At 39.5% G+C, this 10,680-nt stretch overlaps 1 long non-coding RNA gene across 1 annotated transcript; it reads right to left on the bottom strand.

Annotated features, from left to right (window-relative positions):
• Positions 1-5,927: 5,927 nt before the first annotated feature.
• Positions 5,928-6,735, bottom strand: LOC133953256 (uncharacterized). Its single transcript, XR_009920681.1, has 3 exons — positions 6,438-6,735; positions 6,276-6,323; positions 5,928-6,166 (listed from the first exon to the last, which is right to left on the bottom strand). It is a non-coding gene; the product is annotated as an uncharacterized LOC133953256 (long non-coding RNA).
• Positions 6,736-10,680: the final 3,945 nt, after the last annotated feature.

Below are 10,680 nucleotides of genomic sequence, written 5' to 3' on the forward strand. Positions count from 1 at the left end.
AAATCGCTCCAAAAGGGAGGAAGAATAACAGATTACAAACAACACAAAACGAAGCTAAACTAGAAAACTTTAATAAACAAAAAATCACTCTCAAGGAGGAAACAGAAAACAACTTACGTGGCATAGCAAACCTCATAGGCAAAAAAACGACGATGATTGTGGAAAAGGGCTTAGGTGCACGGACAAGGACGAAACACTTTGGCACAAGACAAAGGGGAGACGCAGACTATGAGCACATGAGGGTGAAGGGAACAGGTGGAAACAATCCGGGATCAGGGGAGACAATCAGACCGGTGACACATGAGGAAGGGCAAGTGACCTGAAACGAGAGGAGAGTTAGGATTTCAAAATAAAACAGGAAGTTACGAGACAAAAAACCCAAGACAAGACAAACCTCACAGCGGTGTGACAGTATGTTGTTCTTTGCTAAAAGAAAAATAAATATTTTTTTCAACCTGAGACTCATTGGCCTTGGCTCATTTTCTTTGATAAAACATATAAATAGAAAATATAAAATGACATATTTTCAGTGACTGTACACTGTACACCCCCCCTACACATTTATATTACATAGGTGGTGTTCGGGTCCACTGAACCAAGGATTACGTAAAGTGTTAAATTGTATATTTCAATCACCTCTGCTCCCACATTCCTGCACATTTTATGTAAAAGTTCTCTGCCAGCTTCTGCATCTCACAAGGATTCTGTTGATTCCCCTTTGGATTTGAAAACTCCAGCAAGGTTAATAACCGCAAAGTGTGCAAATAAATGTGTCCATCTCATTCCAGCTTTCTATGAAAACAAGCTGTTCCTCCAAATTAGTGCAGAATTATTTAAGTAATGAAAAGTTTGTAAGAAGGCTTGATGTCCTGCACATGATTACTGCCATCCGTGTCGGACCTGGTTGCACGTTATTACATTGGTAGCCATGCGATTTCATCATTTTTTTAAATCCATATGTTGGCTGCTGATGGCCTGGCCTGGCCTCTCACTTGGTCGAGGCAGATGGTATCCTACACTGAATGTAGTTCTGTTAAAGGTTTCCTCCCTGTTGAAAATAAAGTTTGCAATTTGCTTCGTAAGCACTTTTTATATCACTTTTTGAAATCCTTTTCATGTCCATGACCAATAAATATAGTTGTCTAAAATATATAAAAGGTGGTGTCTGTGGCCTGTCACAGGACCGTAATTAATAGGACCAATCAGTTTGACATAACAAGCCTCCATCCTGCTCATGTGGTGTTATCCAAGTGTCTAGCCCCGACATTCAAACTCAACTCGACACTGCATCATTTACACCATCTTGTCGTTTATAGTCTAACACACAAGCTCAGGCCTTACATTTACACCTATGATACTATGTTTACAACATTTGATTCATATCACGACATTGTGAGTTATTTACTAAGTCAGACAGTCAAGACTTTCTTTTACCATTTGTCAGTTAGATGAACTTCATCCACGACGATAGCTATTACAATGGCTTGACAAACATCGGAGCCTAGCTTGTCCCTCCACTTCTTGTTCAGCAGTCAGGATTCCGGGCAGTCAGGATTCGGTCTACAAATGCCTTGATCGCATTTCTCAGTTCCTCTTTCAAAATGAAGGAGCTGTCGATGTCTTCTAAAACAGGCTCAATGGCAGCATCTACACATCTCAGCTCTTCAGCGGCAGGTATGTTAGATGAAAACGAATTCAACCCAAGCGCTCTTTGGTGATGTTGTTGATTACGTCACTGTTGATCATCCGTCCATCATCATATAAAGCCCGCCCTGACAATTTGATTGGTCTGAACAGCTCTGTTCGGCCATAGTTTCTCCCCAACGGAGCAATGCCAGACCAAACTTCCCGACCTCAAATGTTGTCAGCAGTTGTTACGAGAACCCGGTACGTCCTCATTAATCATCATTGTAAATAGACGCGACAAAAATGCAACATGGTTGAGATCTTAGATAAACCAATGCTATAGCTTGAGGTTACTAAATTGATAAACGTTTGGTATCATCTATGCTAATGCAGGTGAAAGAAATCCCCAAATGCTCACAACATGTTTTACCGCTTTCCCGCCGGACTGTGGCACAATGACACTTGCCATTCTTCAGCAATATACCTCGGCAGGTGTAACAATGGGCATGGACCGAGTCTGCGGGTGCTTGGTGGAAAGTGTGTGGAATAAGTTTAATTATCAGAAAGTCAAATCAAGCAGTAGAACAACGTTTTGTGGGCCTGTAATCTGTATTATTCACATTCTGATATTTGAGTATTTTAAAGCAGTATATGTTACAGTTGTCAGGATTCAGAGTCAGTTCCATCTGATCTTGCATTTTGTGTAAAATTTCAGACTAAGACTAACGGCACTATGAGTTGTAGTTACCAGAGTGTGCCAGCAGAGGGAGTAGAGCGTTGTTCCAGGGCACATAACACTTTCTCCAAAGTGACAACAGGTATGAGCAGCAGAGGATTGTCTCTGTGCATTTTCATATAACTACTCTCTTTTCAGGACTTTTACAGGAGCAGCTCGGGTAATGATAGGGGAAGGAGAGGAGACTGGGATGAAATGAAATCTCAAAACAAATGCCAGAGTAGTATGAATATAGCATAACCATTTATTACTGCATTTAGTCTGTATTTTTTGTTTCAAACTAGGCCTGTATTGAAATGTACTGAAATTAAAATCCTCCTCTCTGTCTATCTACCTTTGACCCCCCCATGTATTATTTGTATCTCTCTCTCATTATCTCTGTCTCTCTCTGATCTTTAGCCTTCAGGGACCTTATAGAGACCAACATGGAGTTCCTTTGTGAGATCACCCTGAAGAACTAAATAAAGCAACAGACTGCCAGGGCTTTATGTGAATAACGACAAGCCAACAGCTGGATAATATCAGAGTGAGCCCATTTAAATGAACGCAATAGCCCAGAGTTTCAGACAGTGTGCTGCAATGAAGATGTGATAGAAAAAAATGAATGAGCTGTTTGACTGCATGTAATAGAACCAACTAGTAATCTAGTGTGTTTTCCTACAAAGTGAAAGAAAACAAACTGTGATCACTCGTAGGAGAGTCCAGATGATCCTCCATCAGTATCAGTGTCCCTTGAGTCACAGTAAGAGTTAAAGCTGTGTCTCAATTCAGGGGCCAAATACTTTGGAGCAGGGGTCTTCAACGTGTTTCAGGCCAAGGACCCCGAAACTGGTGGAGAGATGGAGTAGGAACCCCTACTATATATATTGTATACAATTGTGTTTTATATTAAACTGGGCCTAGTGCCATATATAAACATAGCTACCCTGTTATTTTGCATTCATTACTAAGCTATTCAAATATTACACGGGTGCATATATTTATGTTTTTAATTCAAACATGTGCAAGGTAGAGGGTGGCCACGCCACTGCTATTTATAAACATACATCTTGCATACAACACTGAGCTATTAAAGTAATTCACAGATTCATGTTTTTATTTTAAACATACATGTAGAAGAGACAGTGAATCCTCAAGCCCTCTGTGGATGCCACACATACTCCCACATTAGTGAGATGTCGGACCCTGATGGGCAGCACACAACTTATCTAACCTTGGACGGATGGAGGTGGTCAGGCAGAGGGTCAAATCAGCCTCACAATATGTAGGATGCATGTTAATGTGTATTTGAAGACATTTAAATTTGAGGGGGAAAAAATGGTTAGAAAATAAATCAAAAATGTTAACAAATATACAAAATTGTCTAATCAACCAAACATTTCGCGACCCCCCTGCAGTACCTCCGCGTTGAAGACCTCTCCTTTGGAGGATACAGCCTCAGACAGAGAATACCATATGAAGTGGAGACAAGGAGGATATTTAAATATTTAATGAAAATAAAATGGGTAATATGAGGGAGAACAACATAGTGTATAAACTTAGACAGGTTCCTCAACATAGGAAAGTATTAACAGAGGGTGGAAGGCAGGGACCCAAACAATGTGGGATGGTGGGGATGGAGGACTTGGGGATTGGGTTTTTTGGTCGGGATGACAGTGGGTGGTTGGGGATGGGATGGGATGGGGTTAGGTACAGTGTTGTTTAACCAGGGGTGCTTCGGCATTTCCTCCAGAGTGGCACGGTCCTCAGGCTCTAAAGCCAAACACTTCCCCAAGAAGTCTTGGCAGTCAGTGAGGAGAGAGGACAGACGACAAAGAAACGATGAGGCTTGAATCTACGATGATCGACTGTAACATGGAAAGGAACATAATAACTGCATATTGTAACCAGCGTTGTCTCACCTTTGGACCACACAGAGCTGATTCAGAGTTTATTTCTGCGAAGCCCTGTGGTGTGGAACCGCCTGAATCAATCCAGCATTTCAAATAATAATGCCAACTGCCAGACTGTTGCGAGGCCAGCTGATTTGAAACTTTGGAGGAGCGTATGCTAAAGTTCATACAATATGTCAGATAGAATGAGACAGAAAAAAGAAAAGGATGAGGAACAGGCAGAGATTTTACAGTCAGATGAATGAAAAGCAGGATAACAAGACAGGTTGGCTGTACCCGTGAATTGGCTGTAAATTTAGTCTTTCTTCCAAATGCAGACACATCCAAAATCAATGATGCGCACTCGCAGGCAATCGGAGCTGGACTCAATGAGGATGTTCTCTGCTTTTATATCTCGGTGGAAGATGCCCTTTGCTTTCAAATCGATGGCAGCATCCAGCAGCTGCTTCATGATGATCTAAGAAAGACATAAAGAGTCATTAACTTCAATTAGAGTGGTGAAGAAGGGACTCTGGGTGGGACTGAAAAACACATTCTATGTTGGAGCTGCTCTGGATCTTTCAGCTAGAGCACTCTTCACATGAACTCGTAGGGGTTCAAATATCCATCTACTCCTAAACACTTTGAGGACTAAGCTGAGGTCCAAAGGCCTTTCTTATTTATTGGACGAGCATTTGTAAAAAAGGCCTGACACGAGGTCTTTTTAATGGCTGTTGTGTAGCTGTTGTGTAGCTTTTAATCATTTAATTTAAGGTTATTCCTAATAATATCAGTATTGAGATCAGTGAATGACCGCAGCACCCAGGTGGAACATTTGGCACGGGAGCAGTTGCACCCTGTACTGTCTCTTTGGGGGTAACATCCGCCCACATGCCAGATGCTGTCTGGATAAGGAAATGAATGCATCGTGTCATTTTTGCTGCTGCATTCGTCCTGTTTTCTACAGATTAACTTTGCTGCTGTGGTCCCAATCTGTGGACCCGTAACACTGAAAATGTCAAAAAGGTATTTGTGCTGAAAAAGTTTTATCTTTTTTCAGTCAATGATATATCCATTAATTACAACTCAAGTTCCCTCTTTAAGGTGAAGGTTTCTAGAGAGTGAATCCCAAATAATTTAATAGACATATTTAAAATGTTAGTTCAGTCAGACAACTCACGTTCGATCATGTAATATATTTATTACAACAGATTTAGTGTTTGGCGTCTAGGCTCCAACTTAATCACTCCCCCATATGATTACACAGGAATGATGGGAGTGATGACCAAATACTTGAAACCCCCAGTTGGAGCCTACAGGTGGATGCTGGGGTGATGAAGGAGCTGAAGCAACAGGTAGCAATACTGCAGCAGCAGTGCGATCAAGAGGGGTTGACTGGTAATGTCTCTCTGGTTAAATAGACCACCTGATACGGTGGGTGTGTATTATAGATGGCTGTGGAGATTGAGGTATGTCACATGATGTATGTCACATGATGTATGTCACATGATGTATGTCACATGATGTATGTCACATGATGTATGTCACATGATTGGCGCAGCGCAGCTCGAGTTGCCTGCCAGAAATCGCAGGCGTCGCCATATTTGTGATTGGACCCAAATTAAATATGGGTGTGATAGCAGCCAAACACTCTCCACTGAAAGGGATGATATTTAAAATGACGACCTTTTCAGTTGTAGTCTGAGAAACAGCTCACACAAAGAATAAAACAACAGTACCTTTGCAACAGCCTCGGCCATCGGACCACAGTTCTCCTTTATGAAGCACAGCAGTTCCATAGACCTCTCCATGACCAGTATAAACACTTGGTCCAGATCGTACCAGTCCATTAACCCACAGTCATTGGTTCGCCTGCAGCTTTCTGCATGAGCAGCACCTCCTTGGGAATACTGTGTGGCCTCCCATTTAACATCTAAAGGAAAAATATGTGTGTGTATATCATCAACAACAAGGAAACAACAAAAGCATAAAAGTCACACAATTAATTTCAACAGTTGGTGCTGAGACAACAGATCACTCACCACTCTTTGAGGCGGAACAGACGATTAGGGGATGTGTTTTATCGCCACCTACATGACAGATCATGAGCACTTTGGTTAGTTCCAGGGATGAAGTCAGAGCACATATGTGTGATGTGAGAATATTATATTAAATAATTTTATCACATCAGATTATGTACTTACTAGTAAATCATCAGACCTCCTATGGCCGGCATAAACTGAGCCAAAGCTTCCTTTACCAAGTATTTCAAGCTCCAGGTACTTGACCTCATAGTCGACTGCACCAATGAACACAGACAAAGACACATGGTTTAATATAGTTTGGGGGAAAAAAAAGAAGCATCACTACCTCTAACTTAAAAAAAATATTTTTTCCAGGACTGACAGTTTGATATATTAACTCATCATCCACCTTTTCATATTTCTAAGGCTTTCAACCACCACATTTCGACATATGTAGTCTTTTCAGATGTCGTGGAAATAGCTCAGTGGCGAGAAATCCTCATATAGCTTCACGAAGTAAAATCCATCCACCTGACAGGGAGCTGAAAGATAAGTATTTGTTTGAGCTCCAATGAACACAGACACAGACACATGGTTTAATATAGATGTGAAAAAAAGATGGCATCACTACCTCTAACTTAATATTTAGTTTTTTTTCTTCGAGAACTGACATTTTAATATATTAACTCACCATCAGGCAACAGGATAAACAGCAACAGACCCATGTGCTCTCTGTCAGGAGGAATCTCTCTCAGTGTGGACTGATTGGGCCATGACTTGAAAACGTGGTAGAATGATGGATTTGATCTTCAAACATGAACTCATTAGTGTTTCAACTTTGACCAGCACAGTGTGTTACTCAACCCTTGTATGGTGTACAGGTCTGTGGGACCCGTTTTCAATGTTTACTAAAAGAAAAAATGATGCAATAAATATTTTTTTCAACCTGAGCCTTGGTTCATTTTCTGTGATGAACATATACAATGACATATTTTCAGTGACTGTTCACTGTACATCCCCCCTTCACATTTATATTACATATGTGGTGTGCGGGTCCACTGGACCCAGGACTACATAAAGTGTTAAATTGTTCATTTCAAGCATCTCTGCTCCCACATTCCTGCACATTTTATGTAAAAGTTCTCTGCCAGTTTCTGCATCTCACAAGGATTTTGTGGATTCCCCCTTGGATTTGAAAACTCCAGCACGGATAATAACCCCAAAGTATGCAAATAAATGGGTTTGGTCCATCTCATTCCAGCTTTCTACGAAAACATGCTGTTCCTCCAAATAAGTGCAGAATGATTTACGTAATGAAAAGTTTGTAAGAAGGCTTGATGTCCTGCACATGATTACTGCCATCTGTGTCGGCCCTGGTTGCACGTTATTACATTGGTAGCCATGCGATTTCATCATTTTTTGTCATCCATATGTTGGCTGCTGATGGTCTGGCCTGGATTTGGGACTGGCTGCAGATGAACTTTTTATGTAGCTGGCCGATGGTCAATCTCATCGTCTTCTTCAAACTCACTCAGACTCGGAATTGATAGAAACAGGATCTTCATATTCTCTAAACTCTTCCCCTTCATTGTCTTCCAAAGATTTTTCTCTCTTCAAAAATAATTTCTCATGTAGACTGACATGAGTGTGTTTCATTTCTAATAAAGTTCAAGAAATATCCCTCAACACTGATGAAAAACCTTGATTCATATTCGTTTTTTCCAATCATATCTTGATTGTAATTGATGTTTCTTTGTATAATTTTATTTTATCACAAAAAACGTAAAGCACTTTTATTCATAAATGTGATTTAACAGGGGTAAATGACAAATATTAACCATATATACTGTTTATATTGCTTGTAATTGGGATAAAGTTAACATATTTTACATATATTGATGTAGCTGCATTGATTGAAAGACCGAATAATGTGGTGGGTCCATCAGACCAGGCTGAGTGACCAAAACACGAACACCACACAAGTTTAAGCTGAAAGAGCTGCCCTGTTTAATTCAAGCCTCCAGTGGACCAGTCGTGATAAAAATGGTCATAAGCTGTCAATTATAATTTTTTTTATTATGAATTTAAGATTCTATGACAAGAAGTTAAGATTTTTTTATTGTTTGGTCTATTTATTATTGTCTCAATTTAGCTATGAACTGATTTCATTTTTGTTTGTATTTATTGATGTTTTTAATAAACTTGTTGTGTTTGTTTTGCTCATGAAGGAAGCAGGTTAGAACAGGCTCTGTTCCCACTATGATAACATAGTGACACTTTCATGGAATTTTGCTGGTAGTGTCTTTGTTATATATCATAGCTAAGGTATTTAAATGAAATGATTAACAGCTCATCAACATTGAATTGTCCAGCTGTAATTGCAGGCCATGTGCATTTTAATACCTTATTTAGGGAACATATGTATATGTTTACACTTAATATTGATTGGTTCCTTCCAATCAAGAGAGCAAGACAATTTTGAATTCTAAACATTGTCCAAGGGCTGGTTGATATATCAAGAATTATCATGATAAATTTCACATCAGATTTTTTTTAAAGTTTATAGGCAGTTTTGGTCATTACTCTTTACATTTAAAGGGAGATTTTTGCTACTGAGTGTGGAGCTATGTTATAAAAGTAATTTTCCTATGTTGTTCTGTATTTTCAAGCATCTGCCTCCATTACTTATGGATCACTGTGTCACTGCTATGCACTTTTATTCATGATTTGATCAATACTCCTCTCTTTAAGTTTAAAGGCAGATTTTCGCTCCTGAGTGAGGAGCTATGATACAAAAGTCCTTTTCCTATGTTGTTCTGTATTTTCAAGCATCTGCCTCCATCACTTATGTATCACTGTGTCACTGTTATGCAGTTATATTTCCTCTCGCCACACTTTGTGATCACTGGTTCTCTCTCCTTGCTAAACCTCTACTCACACCAAACCAGTTTGCTACAGGCTCTTGACCGACCTATATTCAGGTAATTTACCCAAATGTAAATACCCTCCTGCTTCTGTTCTTTCACCATCATCATCATATCAGCATGATGATGATGCAAAATCTCCCAAAGCAACAAGCCTAGTAAGAAGTATATAAATATGATATTTTCCAACATTCTTTATTTAATTACACTTAATATTGATCGACTCCTTCCAATCAAGAGAGCAAGACTAACTAGACCTGAGTCAGTGTATTCACTCATGCAGGAATTATTTTTTTAATCCTGTTTTATTTGTCACTTATTGACAATTTGGAATTCTAAACATTGTCCAAGGGCTGGTTGATATATCAAGAATGATCACAATAAATGTCACATCAGCTATTTTTTTAAGTTCATAGGCAGATTTGGTCATTAAACCTCTCTTTAAGTTTAAAGGCAGGTTTTTGCTACTGAGTGAGGAGCTATGTTATAAAAGTCCTTTTCCTATGTTGTTCTGTATTCTCAAGCATATGCCTCCATCACTTATGTATCACTGTGTCACTGTTATGCACTTGTATCTCCCATCCCAGACTTTGTGATCACTGGTTCTATCTCCTTGCTGGACCTCTACTCACACCAAACCAGTTTGCTACGGACTCTCGACCGACCTATATTCAGGTAATTTACCCAACTGTAAATTCCCTTAACCAAACAGTAGTTGCCATGTTCACATAATTTAACAATTTAGATTTAAAATGTTGTTGTTTAAAATTACAAAACAATGTTAATTGTGATATAGAATTTTGCAGAGTCATCCAATGTCATCCACCCTATGTGGTCATAGGATTCAAACCTCACTGTACGCAGTCAACAGGTCTTTTCTCATTCGTAGATATGTTTGGAACCCCAATCTCTCCCATCGCCATCTTGGCGAGTTATCAGTCTGTGACTAAGGCCCGCAAAAGGAAGGCCACCAAGGAAAGTAAGCCCCAACGGAAGAGGGGTCGAAAGGTCCCTGATGCCTGCACCGACTCAGGCCACACCAGCACAGGTGACTTATATTTAAAGAAAATATGCTGCTGTTTGCATGGAAGCAATATGATCATGTTAAAATTGAGATTGTGTTGACTCCAGCTCAGAGGTATTTCAGTTTTCTCTCGTGATGTTTTTTACTTTGTTCTAAAAACTGGCGTGTCCAGTTTAAATAATAATTCTACATTTGAGAGACATAATTATTGACTTTCTTTCGTAGGATTAGATACAAATATTGACACCAACAACTAATCTTTAAGTATGAATACAAGATGATGTTTAGTTTTATTGGCACTTGGGTATCAGACTAATTCTTGACTTCAGCTTATTTTTCCGTCAATAAGTTTGAGGTCTCACAAGACGTTCTTAATATGTCAACCTACTTCCAGCATAAATCATTTTATTTCAAGTATTTCTTTAAATTTAGGATTACTTTAGTGCAGTAACGTGCCTCATTCATTCTTGTGCCG

The sequence above is a fragment of the Platichthys flesus genome, chromosome 5, assembly GCF_949316205.1.
Source record: "Platichthys flesus chromosome 5, fPlaFle2.1, whole genome shotgun sequence".
Lineage (NCBI taxonomy): Eukaryota > Metazoa > Chordata > Actinopteri > Pleuronectiformes > Pleuronectidae > Platichthys > Platichthys flesus.